At 40.9% G+C, this 10,876-nt stretch overlaps 1 long non-coding RNA gene across 3 annotated transcripts in view; it reads right to left on the bottom strand.

The window, feature by feature from the left end:
• Positions 1-243: 243 nt before the first annotated feature.
• The window catches only part of LOC111270636 (uncharacterized), a 77,250-nt gene continuing 66,617 nt past the window's right edge, over positions 244-10,876 (bottom strand). For 2 of the 3 annotated variants that reach the window (XR_015315003.1, XR_015315005.1), the window contains one exon: positions 2,327-3,068. This is a non-coding gene — a long non-coding RNA (uncharacterized LOC111270636). Of the gene's footprint in view, positions 503-2,326; positions 3,069-10,876 lie in introns of those variants that run through there. The other variant, XR_015315006.1, reaches the window with a different exon arrangement.

The raw sequence follows: 10,876 nt of genomic DNA, 5'->3' as shown, positions 1-10,876 counted from the left end.
TTCTTAATGCTAATTATCTGCGTACAATGAACTGTGAAAAAACAGAGCTTTTCGGATATCTATTAAACTTTCTAGAGCAACCGGGATTGGCGTTGTAAGCAAACGTCTGAACGATATAAGTTATTATGCAGGTCAGCAAGGGATGTTTTTGCAACTTTTGGGTAGTGTCGTATAAATAGTTTTTCTTTTTTTTTTCTGTACGGGCGATTACAGCTTTCCCTATAAAAAAAAATAATCACTTTTTAAGCAAGTAAATAAAGTAGCCAACTTTATTATTTCACGCAATTTTAATGACCACAGTCGATGAAAAGTTGCGTATCTGCTGTATGTTTCTTTATTTTTTTTTCTCTGTCTTTACTTCTTCACTGGGAAAGCCTACAGATTTATGTTATTTTCTTAATTTTCACTTGTTCCTATCGACAAAGTTGTAGTTACCGAGAGGCGGTTTGTTCATACGTATTTATAACACAGTCGCGGTCTTCACTGTGGTTGTAGAAATGTGCTGAAATGAGGGTGGAAAACCAGGGTGAACATTTTCATAATGTAATGCATTTCTGTTTCTGGAAAGCAATGACAGTGTCCCACGTAAGACTAATTATCAAACGCGGCGCATGCATCTAGTTGGAAGAAAGCTTTGAGAGCAACCCAAACGGCTATAATTACTTTTACGATGCTTGTAGATAGAAACACGCGGTCAATATCTGAACAATAGAACGGATCGGTCATTCTTGCCTGTGGCCAGGACAAGAAGTGCGACATGTACACTTTACAGGAACACGTAATATGTGCGGGCCCTAAGGAGCCCCGTATTGTTGACCTCTAGCACATAAAGATTATGCCGTTGGCCTAATGTCAAATGATCGCTATGACCAAAACTGTAAAAGTAAAAAGCTAGTAAAAACAATTCCTATTCAAGGGAATATCTGATGAACAAGTTAAGTTTTGTTTAACTGAATCAGAATGAGACTGATAGGTATTGTAAGACCTTTGTTAATAAACTATCAAGAATCCGATTTCTACATTTGCGTACGCTTTTACCTTCGCCCCTTTCTTTAACTTTAGAAGGTCCCTGACAACTTCTTGCTGCTTGCGCTCCATCTTCCTTAAAAGCATGCACTAAAATTAATTAACTTTATAAAGAAATAATGCCACAGCAAAGGCAGCGTGGGGTTCTTGTCATAGACCGCCCATGTGAACAGTAGCCCATCGCTGTATTCGTTCTGCCCTCATCGTTATGGGATCGCTACCCTGCACATATAAAGTTCCCTACTCAGTCTGTAATTCTTGAATCCTTCTGACTCACAATCCTCAAGATTTTTGTGGTACGTCGCGTTGTTTCGAATAAAACTGCACAGAATTCTAGCAAACTGCTAGTGCAGACGCCTTTGTACGTCTCTCATTCAACGTATTTTCTCATTTAGAACTGCTTGACTGAATCTTTTGCCACATCGTTACATTTGTCGCACGCCTTGTAACCCGCGCCACGAACATCATCATAGTCGGTCGGTAAGAGAACGTATATGCATAATAGTAACATTAATCGGAAGGACAGGCAGACCACTTTTAGCGACTGAGCACCAAGAGGTGCTGCTGTGCAGCGCAAGGCCCACTTATCCTCCATCTCTAACGTGACTTGAAAGGACCACACAGCTGAAAACAGGTAGATAAAAGCTAATAGAAAAATAAAAAGACAAACCTAGCACCCAAGAGACCGCCTTCAAATCCAGCCGGTTTTGCGCCCCTCACTAGTTATATTGAAATGAACTCTCGGAACCAACAGAGAACAAATAGGCGCGAAAATGACAGTCTCAATGAAAAGGTCGAATCGAAGAGCACAGAGCGTTAACATAACCGCTGTAGTTTCTACTAATACTAGCATGACTGCTATGTGGCGTGGTTTTCGTCTCCGCACTTCTAGGTCCCGCAGGACAACGGAGCAAAGGACAATACTTGGCTATCTGTCGTCCACTGGCTGTCGTCAGTTAAGTGAGCCTTATACTGCACTGAGTGGGGTAGCCTCATGTTAGATCTGGCTTGAAACTAGTTCATTGCCAAGCACAATCCTAAGGGACTTCGTTGCGCTACTTCGTATGTAGCCCGCTTGGAACGATTGTTTCCCAAATACCAACAAATAAGTGAATGTAAACGAAAGAGGAGTTAAATAGGAATACCAACAGTGTTTAGATTCCTCTATATACCCTATTGTTGCCAGATTGGACAAACAAAAGCAGGAATAACTCTCTCTCATCTCTTGCCCCTTCATCTATTTATTTATTTCCTTTTCTTTCCACTTTATTCTCTTTCTACCCCAACCTTCGCCTATCTATTTCTTTCTTGCTATTTTGCCTTTCTCTTGTCTTTCCTTTCACCCTCTATTCAACTCTATAGTTTTGACCAATTGCGCATAGCAGGATAATGTTATTATAAGTTCTATTAATATCTAGCACTAACGGAGACATTGTTAAGTCAACTCTTGTTTTGTCACAATAGGTAAAATAAATATGTGCATTACTGAAGACGATAAGGCAAGCACCTTGACCAAATGTTAGTAGATTTATATAGTTAATATGTTAGTAGATTTTAACGTAAATTGCCTCAACGTCAAACTTTTCATAGTCTAGTGCTGTTAGGACAGTGTAGGCCCTATGACGACAAGGGTTATCTTCGCAGACATTCTAAAGTAAAATACGTGAAGAACATTTCGGGCTTTAGTAATACGCTGGTTTGCATTACTACGTGCCCGAATGCAGAATTAGGACCTGTACTTTTTATCTGTTTTTCTGGTTAAGTGCCTATTTTCCTATGCTTCAAGATGCATATAAATAAAAATGAGTACAGTAAAACCTAACAGAAATCAACATGTGACCTATCTGTATCGTTTCCATAGTGAAGGACAGACAGGCAAATATAGCGGACACTATCTACGGTGTGTTGATCTAAAACGTTCATCAATTTTTTGCTAAGTCATGCTAGTCAGTTAGACAGATCTTCCTGAACATTTAGTATCCGGAATACGCGCCTGATCCAAAAAAGATCGCTTCAGTTTAATTTAGTTCAGGAATAATCACCTGAAAATCAAAAATAATCGAAGTATTTAGTCACAACACGTTGCAGGAACATTATCTAACGATAATGTTCCTGCAACCAGGTTCCATGTCATTTATCGATAAAAAAAATTTAATGTGTTTTCAGTATAATACTTAACCCAATACGGTGTTCTCGTCCATCTAACGCAGCGTTGAACTAAAGGCTTCGCACTTCACTTAGCACCTTATTTGTTTGTATTTAGATCTGAGAGTCAAACTCTACGAGCGTAGTGTCCCAGACTTTGTGGAATCACATACAGGCCTGTAGACGGAGGTTTAGAAAACTATGTCCAATGGAATTAATTAAGTAAGAAAAGATAATTATATACAGGAAGGTAAGTATGGCCTGGCGCATTGATAACAGAATTAAAATACAGATCTTTCAAAACTATTTCTCATATTTTTTGCTTCCAGATAGACCAGATTTACTTTTCGGCCCTGTCTGAAGATCCCTTTATTTTCAGGTGTTGGAACTCGCGGTAGTTAGAAGGCATCTTAATTGCTTGGACGCTTAAATCCTCTCCATCCTCCAACGTTTTGCCCCTCCTATAGAGCGGCTGAGATGGACCGGAAATTTTGTATCAGTTTTTTCTAGTGTTTTTCACTTTTCTCGTTTATTTATTAACTTACTCTAAGTTAGAACCTATATCTTCTTCTCCTGCCGAGGCGCTCAATCGATTGAGACATGTGAGGTCTCAGGCTTTGGCAGAAGTGGCCGTTTGTCGAAGGGACGCATTGGCAGAACTCACGAGAGTCAGCTGACGCGGAAAACCACTCGACTGATAGGATAGAAACTAGCAGGCAAAAGGCAAAGCGCAGGCTGGCAGACAGGCTACTCTGTGACTCCTTGACACAAAATTTTGCCGAAACCAGTTGCCATCCCGACGCGATTTGCGCAGCGGATAGCAGACATCAACACAAATGCAGCAATCGCTTTTCGCTTTGGGGGGCGTTCGCAGCATAGACAGTCAAAGGCGAGCATAGGAAACCAACGAGTCAAGAGCAACAAAATCGACCGAATACCAGACCGAATACCAGATGAGTCATAGACGAGCAAAGGATAGAAAGTCAAAGAGAACAGTTGGCGAAAATGCCATCTCCTTCATTTTCATCGTGGTTTTTCCCAAATCATCCAATGTTCTCATCCTCGTCGTCACGATCCCTGTCGTTTTTTGTAACCCTTCGTTATCCTTCAGCAGTGGCCATAATCAGCTGTTATATCTCAAGTCAAACTGCTACGATGTTTTTTTCACTACTATATCTAGAAGCAGACACCAGTGTCGCTGGTATCACCGTTAGATGGATCGGCCAGGAGCTATAGCTATTTGATCGAGGAGAGCAGAGGAAGGCAACACCTGTCGCTCTTTCGAGATTTCTATTCGCTATTTCCCGTTGACTCCGACACGAGTGTACAGACGACCGATCGAATAATAAGCAGATATTATCGAACTACTTGGCTCAACGAATACTGTAGTACAACAGTCACTCGACTATGATATAGCAACCAACAATAGCGATGGACGCCTTTTCTCACATTAGATACCCAGTTGAACATTGACTGGTAACAATCTGGATCAGCCCCACATATGTGTGTATGTATATATACACATAAAGGACAACTGAGCTAAATATGCGTCATTGTGAAACAGAAAAATGTACATCGTCAAAGACTTTTTTTCATTGTATGACTCAGATCGGCCCACCAGAATTCCGTTTTCGGGAAAATATAAATCGAACATGGCTGTGTCGTTAGCCCATACATCTGGAGTGGAGTTATTTGGGCCGCTAATGATTTTGTAAGGCCAAGTCAGTTATTCAGCACAGCTTACGATTAGCGGACACGATACTTTATGATACTTTATGATTCGTTTACCCTAGGTCCACACGAAATTCTGATGCGCGGTGTGAAAAAGCCAGGTTTTGAATCGCCTAACTGGTACATTTACAAGCTGGACTCTGTTCAAGACGTGAGTAGGAACGGTGACGATGTGCGCGCATCTTTCTTCAAACCTGACTTGGCCGCACTGAAGCCTACACAACTGTCACAGGTATACATGATACTAGCACAAATAGCTATTTTATGACCCGTGATTAAGATTATACGCAATAGGGTGCGTTATGCCGATAATCTTTCGAGAGTGGCCATCTGTGAGACGCTTTTGACATGTGGCCCAAGAAGTACGGAGATACGCTGTTTTATTTTTACTTGCCATACCATAAACACGCATACGCAAGTTGAGTACTCTCAAACCGCGTAGTTCTTTTAATTTCCCTGTGTAGCGGCATCTACACTTATATGTACTCGAAATGCAGAATGGCAGTAGTAGAGAATGAAATACAGCTTCGCCGTAGCTTTCATGTAACTTCAAGTGGTGTTATAATGTAACTTCACATATTTCGACTTTGCCCTTGCAAATGTAGCCTTGGAAAGCTGTGGTTAAAATACGAGCTGGTTAGTTGGCTTTTCGTTGTTCAGTACAAGTACAAATGCAATGCGAACGAAGTGATATCTAGATGGTCCCTTAGAGCCCCATATTTTTAATTATTATCAAAGGAAAAAATTAATTCGGCATTTAGAGTTTAACCCGCGTGCATCTAAAAAATTCTAAAGGCTAAGTGTTACGAAAAAAAATGATCGCTAGGTGCTCATTGAGCCTCATTTTACTCTTAGATCTGTTATTATTCGAACGAAATATTAACTTCGAACAACGAAACTCGGAAAGAACCATAAAAAAAATACAAAACAAAACTGTCGATGCCTACTTGCCCCTTGTCCATAAGGCAGGAACGGAGCCACTCTTGCGAGAAGCGTCACACAGTAACAATGCATTTGGCAAACACTCCACGTACATATCAACAGCTATATCTAAAACAGACGCTGGTCACCGCAGCAACGACGGTGGCTTGTAGAAACATTACCCATAGTTACATCAATCAGCTGCCCGCGGTCAATGCTAGCCCAAAATCTAACAAAAAAAATCTAGCAAAATCTAACTCTTTCCTACCACAGATCTAGCAGAGAACTCTAGTCGTTATAGGCAGACGGTGATCAAGCATATAGTAGTAACCCATCCAGCTAGCGCCACCTAATGCTAACGGCAATGCGTTATCTTTTTTGTTGAGCGACGGCTTTGTATAACATAAAAGCTCCAGTGTAGCAATACGAATGTTTTCCAACACTTCGCTTTCTCCTCACACCGGTATCAGCGAGGACTGTGGTAGCGGCTATTTACATGAAGTATAGGCGCGTGCGAGGCTTAATCAGTTTCATCAGCACATCCATCGCTAGTAGTCGGCCAATGGCCAAGCAATAAAGTATTTACCTATCATATTATGTCATCGTTCGTTTGGTTTTCTTCTTTCTAAAACATACGGCCAGGGACATTTTTAAAAGCTAAATTTGCGCAATGTAAATACATTTTTGTGTAAACTAGATGGGCGATAGCGATTGTGACGCATGAACCGCCGTACTACTGTGATTCCTTCGATTCTACGGCTTCTCGAACAAAACATGTTACTTCATGACAAACATTGGACGGGAACGTAGGGACGGGATACAAGGATGCTGTCTTTCTTTGAAGGCTACGTCAAAGGAGTGAAAAACGTTGGAATATAGGAGTGGAGGCAATGTGTACTTTTCAACGTTTCTCCGGCTGTTTTTGGCTCAAGTCCAAGCAGGAAACTTTAGGCACGAATAAACCACGAGAAGATATGTGATAGTTCATCCCGGTCATACTGGTATCGTACTCTGACGCGCTATCAATACACACTTTTCAAATACCCTGAAAGTTTCTTGAGGCTCGTTTTGATTCTGTCCAGCAGATCAGTAAACTGCAGTTACGACAACTCACAAATTACGTGCGTACTTATTCGTATTGGCAAACTAATACCGTTGGAACATTGCTTATCTGAGAGTATCTCAAAACGAATTTGTGCTAGTTGAAATAAGGTAACAATAATTGCATTTTTTCGAAGTGCCTAGGTGCGAAGGTTCTACGAGTCATTCTGGAGATTTTGGGTATATACAGTTTTTAAATGTCAGCTTTTAGTGTAGGTAGGCTTTACGAACGCTTGTATGCAGGATGTATTCTTGGAGAAAATCTTTACCACCAGACCGCTACACCATATCATAGGCACGAATAGGTCTTCGGGCAGGCCGTCGTTTCTTATCATCTTTTTCGGTCAGCTGATTCTTGTAAACAACGTCGCCACAGTCAAATAGCTTTAAAAAATTTATAAAATCCGCTTAATGTATACTATTACTCGACAAAAAAAAACGTTTCCTTTTTTACTAGAGGCAAACGGCTGGCCCAATTAAAAACAAGAAGACGATTATGACAAATTCCGTAAAATGGATCTAAGGTGATTACGAGACGTGCTTTGCGTCGCTGGTTGAGTAAAGCAAAGTTCCCTAAACCTATGTCTAGCGTTATTATCTAATAACTTGAAAAGATCCTCAAAGTAGGTCAGAAGAAGCTTTTCAAGGATAAGGCAATTTTTCTACGATAGACCGATCTTCGTCTTTGAAGTTAGCACAGATGAATTAGTTTGGAAAACGACATCCTTTATGGCTGTATATGTTACAAGAAGGATGTCCTTTCCAATGCTTTTGGAACAAATCACTCAGAGATTTGCCAGCGTACTGTTTATAGGAAATGGCAGTAGGACACGTACATTTAGGTTGAAGTTAAATTATTTGGATCACTCTCTTGTACGATTAGATTTGCGTAGAATCGGAGCTAAAAGGTCCAGTTAAGTACAAAGACGCATCATGACGGTCGTCGCCTGAGCTTACACGAACCGATAGGGAGTATTATCACATCTGTGCCGGCCAATATAGTTGCGCAGTGAGTTGCTGCTCACACATGCAGTGCTCATATGGGTAATGGTGTCGTTCGGTTGAACAATAACCAGAAGAGTGGGGCATCTTCTAGCACCTATGATTGAGCAACTATCGTTCAATGCATCATCCGCTAAGCGCGGGACACAGTTCCACAGCATGAACGTACGTCCTGGTTAAGCTCAAAAAGAGAAGAGGAATAGGTTAAAGATGCATGGTATCGAGTAGAACATCTAAGCTGGGAATTTTTTCTGTCCTTTCTCATACAGTTGTGCTCTAAACAAAAGCAGATATTTTTTTACATAGCAAACATTCTTTGAAAGAAAAGAGTCACTCCTGACGGCGATCCTTATATATTATAACTACTGCTTGCCGCAATAACAGTTTCAGCTGACAGGCTCGTTCCAGATGTTCATTTCGTAAGTTCACTTCTTGATAGCACGGGTGAGCCAGTCGGCGTTATTATATCGAGACTCGTTAAACTTCCGCGCGAGAACGCCCCATGCATAGTAATCTAGAGGATTCAAGTCTGAGCTGTACGACGACCAGGTGTGTCTGTTCCAAAATGTGCTCGTATTCACATATAACCAGCTGTGCATTAACGGGCTAGTGCGAGCCGGCGTACTATCTTGCTGGAATATGTAATGTCTCCCTTAAGACCCTTTAGCTGTACACTATGAGACAACAGTTGGTAAAACATGCAAAAAAAAAAAAAAAAACTTCCACAATAATGCGTTCGTCTTTCCGAAATATGCATGGCGGCACGAAATCTGCAATACTAGTTGCCTAAAGCCTTTGCGAACAATTCATGACATGGCAGCCCGACTCACATCAGGCTTTTTTTCTTGTAACCCCTTGGAAACAACAGAATGATCGTCAAAAACGCACGTTTGAATGGCGTCGATTAATTCTCTCTTGCGGGTCCTTCGTTGCGGTTTTGCTGAAACCGGCCTCTGCGGAACGCCCAGTCATTTGCGACGCGATACATTATCAATCTGGGATAAGCAAGGAACGTTATTATTTTATTAGCGCTTCGTCCAGCGCGAATGCATTAGATCAGAGCTGACCTTTGTTTACATTTCATGCATTGTTTTTCTCCACGATGAGCTTGTAAACTTGTCCTCAGAGAAATTGGCTTTCTTCTAGTATAAAGAATAGTGGCTACACGTATGCCCGCAGTATACACAAGTTTTATATATTGCCCTGTTTTACATATTACGTATTTGTTTTTGCAGTTAAGACAACGTCGCTAACGGCATGTTCTATTTTTCATGCAAAAAATAGTACTGACTCTCTGAGTTTAAGGGAATGCTTCGGTTCAGGACATACTTCATTTATAATGTTAGTACGGCAGATGTACCTGAGGTATTTCATATTAAGCAATTCTCGACAACTTGTCGAGTTGCAGAGACTTGACTTGGCGCGAGGATATATGAAGAAGTAGATTAAAAACGTGTTTATAATCATTGTTGATTAACATTACTGTTAAGAAGTAGCGACAATAACAGCAATAAAACTATTAAGAAGAGAGTAAGGCAGTTGATTTCAATTAGCTAAGCTCTTGAAAACGGAGGAGCTTCAGCTATGGCCCGTTCCCCGCACGACCGTACAGCAGAAAACAGGCCGAACAAACACGGACTTTTGCACCAAGATTAATATTTTCAGGGGCAACCCAAGAGGCTGGCGGTGCGAGAAAGTGGAAATGACACGGACGCATTTAGAGAGAGGGTGATCAATATTTGCTAGCTGAGAGAAATTGTCGTATTAGAGAAGGAAGCGTTATCACTAAGCTAAAGTGAGTGGCCAGAGCGTTGCGCAGTGGCAGAGAAAGAACTGCTGCTGTTTGGAAATATTAAGTGAAAGCTTTAAAGAGCAATAGTGATCGAGCGTACTACAAGATAAAGGTTAGCCAGAGCCGCTCATCGGTGACAGAATGTTTTCTAATTTTAATCAGTATTGCAATGCTATTAGAAGTTCTGATAGAGATGCAGGGGCTCTGATTTCCCACAAACAGAAACGGATTCACGTAAAGGTAAAATGAAATAGAACCTAGAAGAGGGGCTGGCCGAAGCCTTTAAGAAGCTGCATTGAAACAGAAAAAACTTCTTAGATATTAACTTTAATGAATCTATTAGTCATATATCGTGAATCACATACAGGTATCGTCGGAGAATCCTAGGCCGGATAATCGTTGAATAAAAACAACGTTGCCTAGGCAGTCGAAGTTTTTAGTAAGACCACCGCAATGCCAATGGCGACATGTATCTTGACATCTTTAACTACAGCCCAAATGATTGCCCTCGTGCAGAAGTCATTTCGAGAGGTAAGCTGGAGGCAAATAAGAGTTTGATTCGAAGTTGAGTGAATACATACCGTTTACGAAGCAGTTTTGTACGCAAAAATTCATCGGCTATAGGCCAATGGAAGCTGGGATCGTTTTCAAGACCTTCGCCCTTATAGGCGAAATTCGCCAAGAACGAAAAGGTGAACACGGAAAAGCCGTAAATGACTGCTAGAAGAACTGCTAGAAAGTACGTGCTATATATGTAGGGCAAACTATGCCCATAAGCATGGCAATTACGTTGCTGTGTGAGCATGCTGTGCTGCACTAATTAGTAATTCGTGATAAAAGGCAAGGAAAATTGAACAGGCAAAAAGGAGTAAGGATAACAATGTGGGCACAAAATTAACGTAATAACGTTAGCGCTGATATACGTGAAAGTTAAACAAGCTAATACGGACGTAATAAACCTACCTCCGTTGAAATTTACCACACGAAACATTGACATGGACTACATCCGAGGCAAAAATAAACAAGGACCGTTACACGTCAATTCCGGTTTATGTGGACACGAGAATCTACATAAATGATGCCCATAAGTGCAATTATTATTATTCAGTTGAAAGGAAGAAAGGTGTATCATTATATACATGACGTAGGATTTTTCTA

Source organism: Varroa jacobsoni, unplaced genomic scaffold (genome assembly GCF_002532875.2).
Source record: "Varroa jacobsoni isolate VJ856 unplaced genomic scaffold, vjacob_1.0 scaffold_163, whole genome shotgun sequence".
Taxonomy (NCBI): domain Eukaryota; kingdom Metazoa; phylum Arthropoda; class Arachnida; order Mesostigmata; family Varroidae; genus Varroa; species Varroa jacobsoni.
Note: the sequence above shows the minus strand (reverse complement) of the source record. Positions and strands in the feature narration are given on the sequence as shown.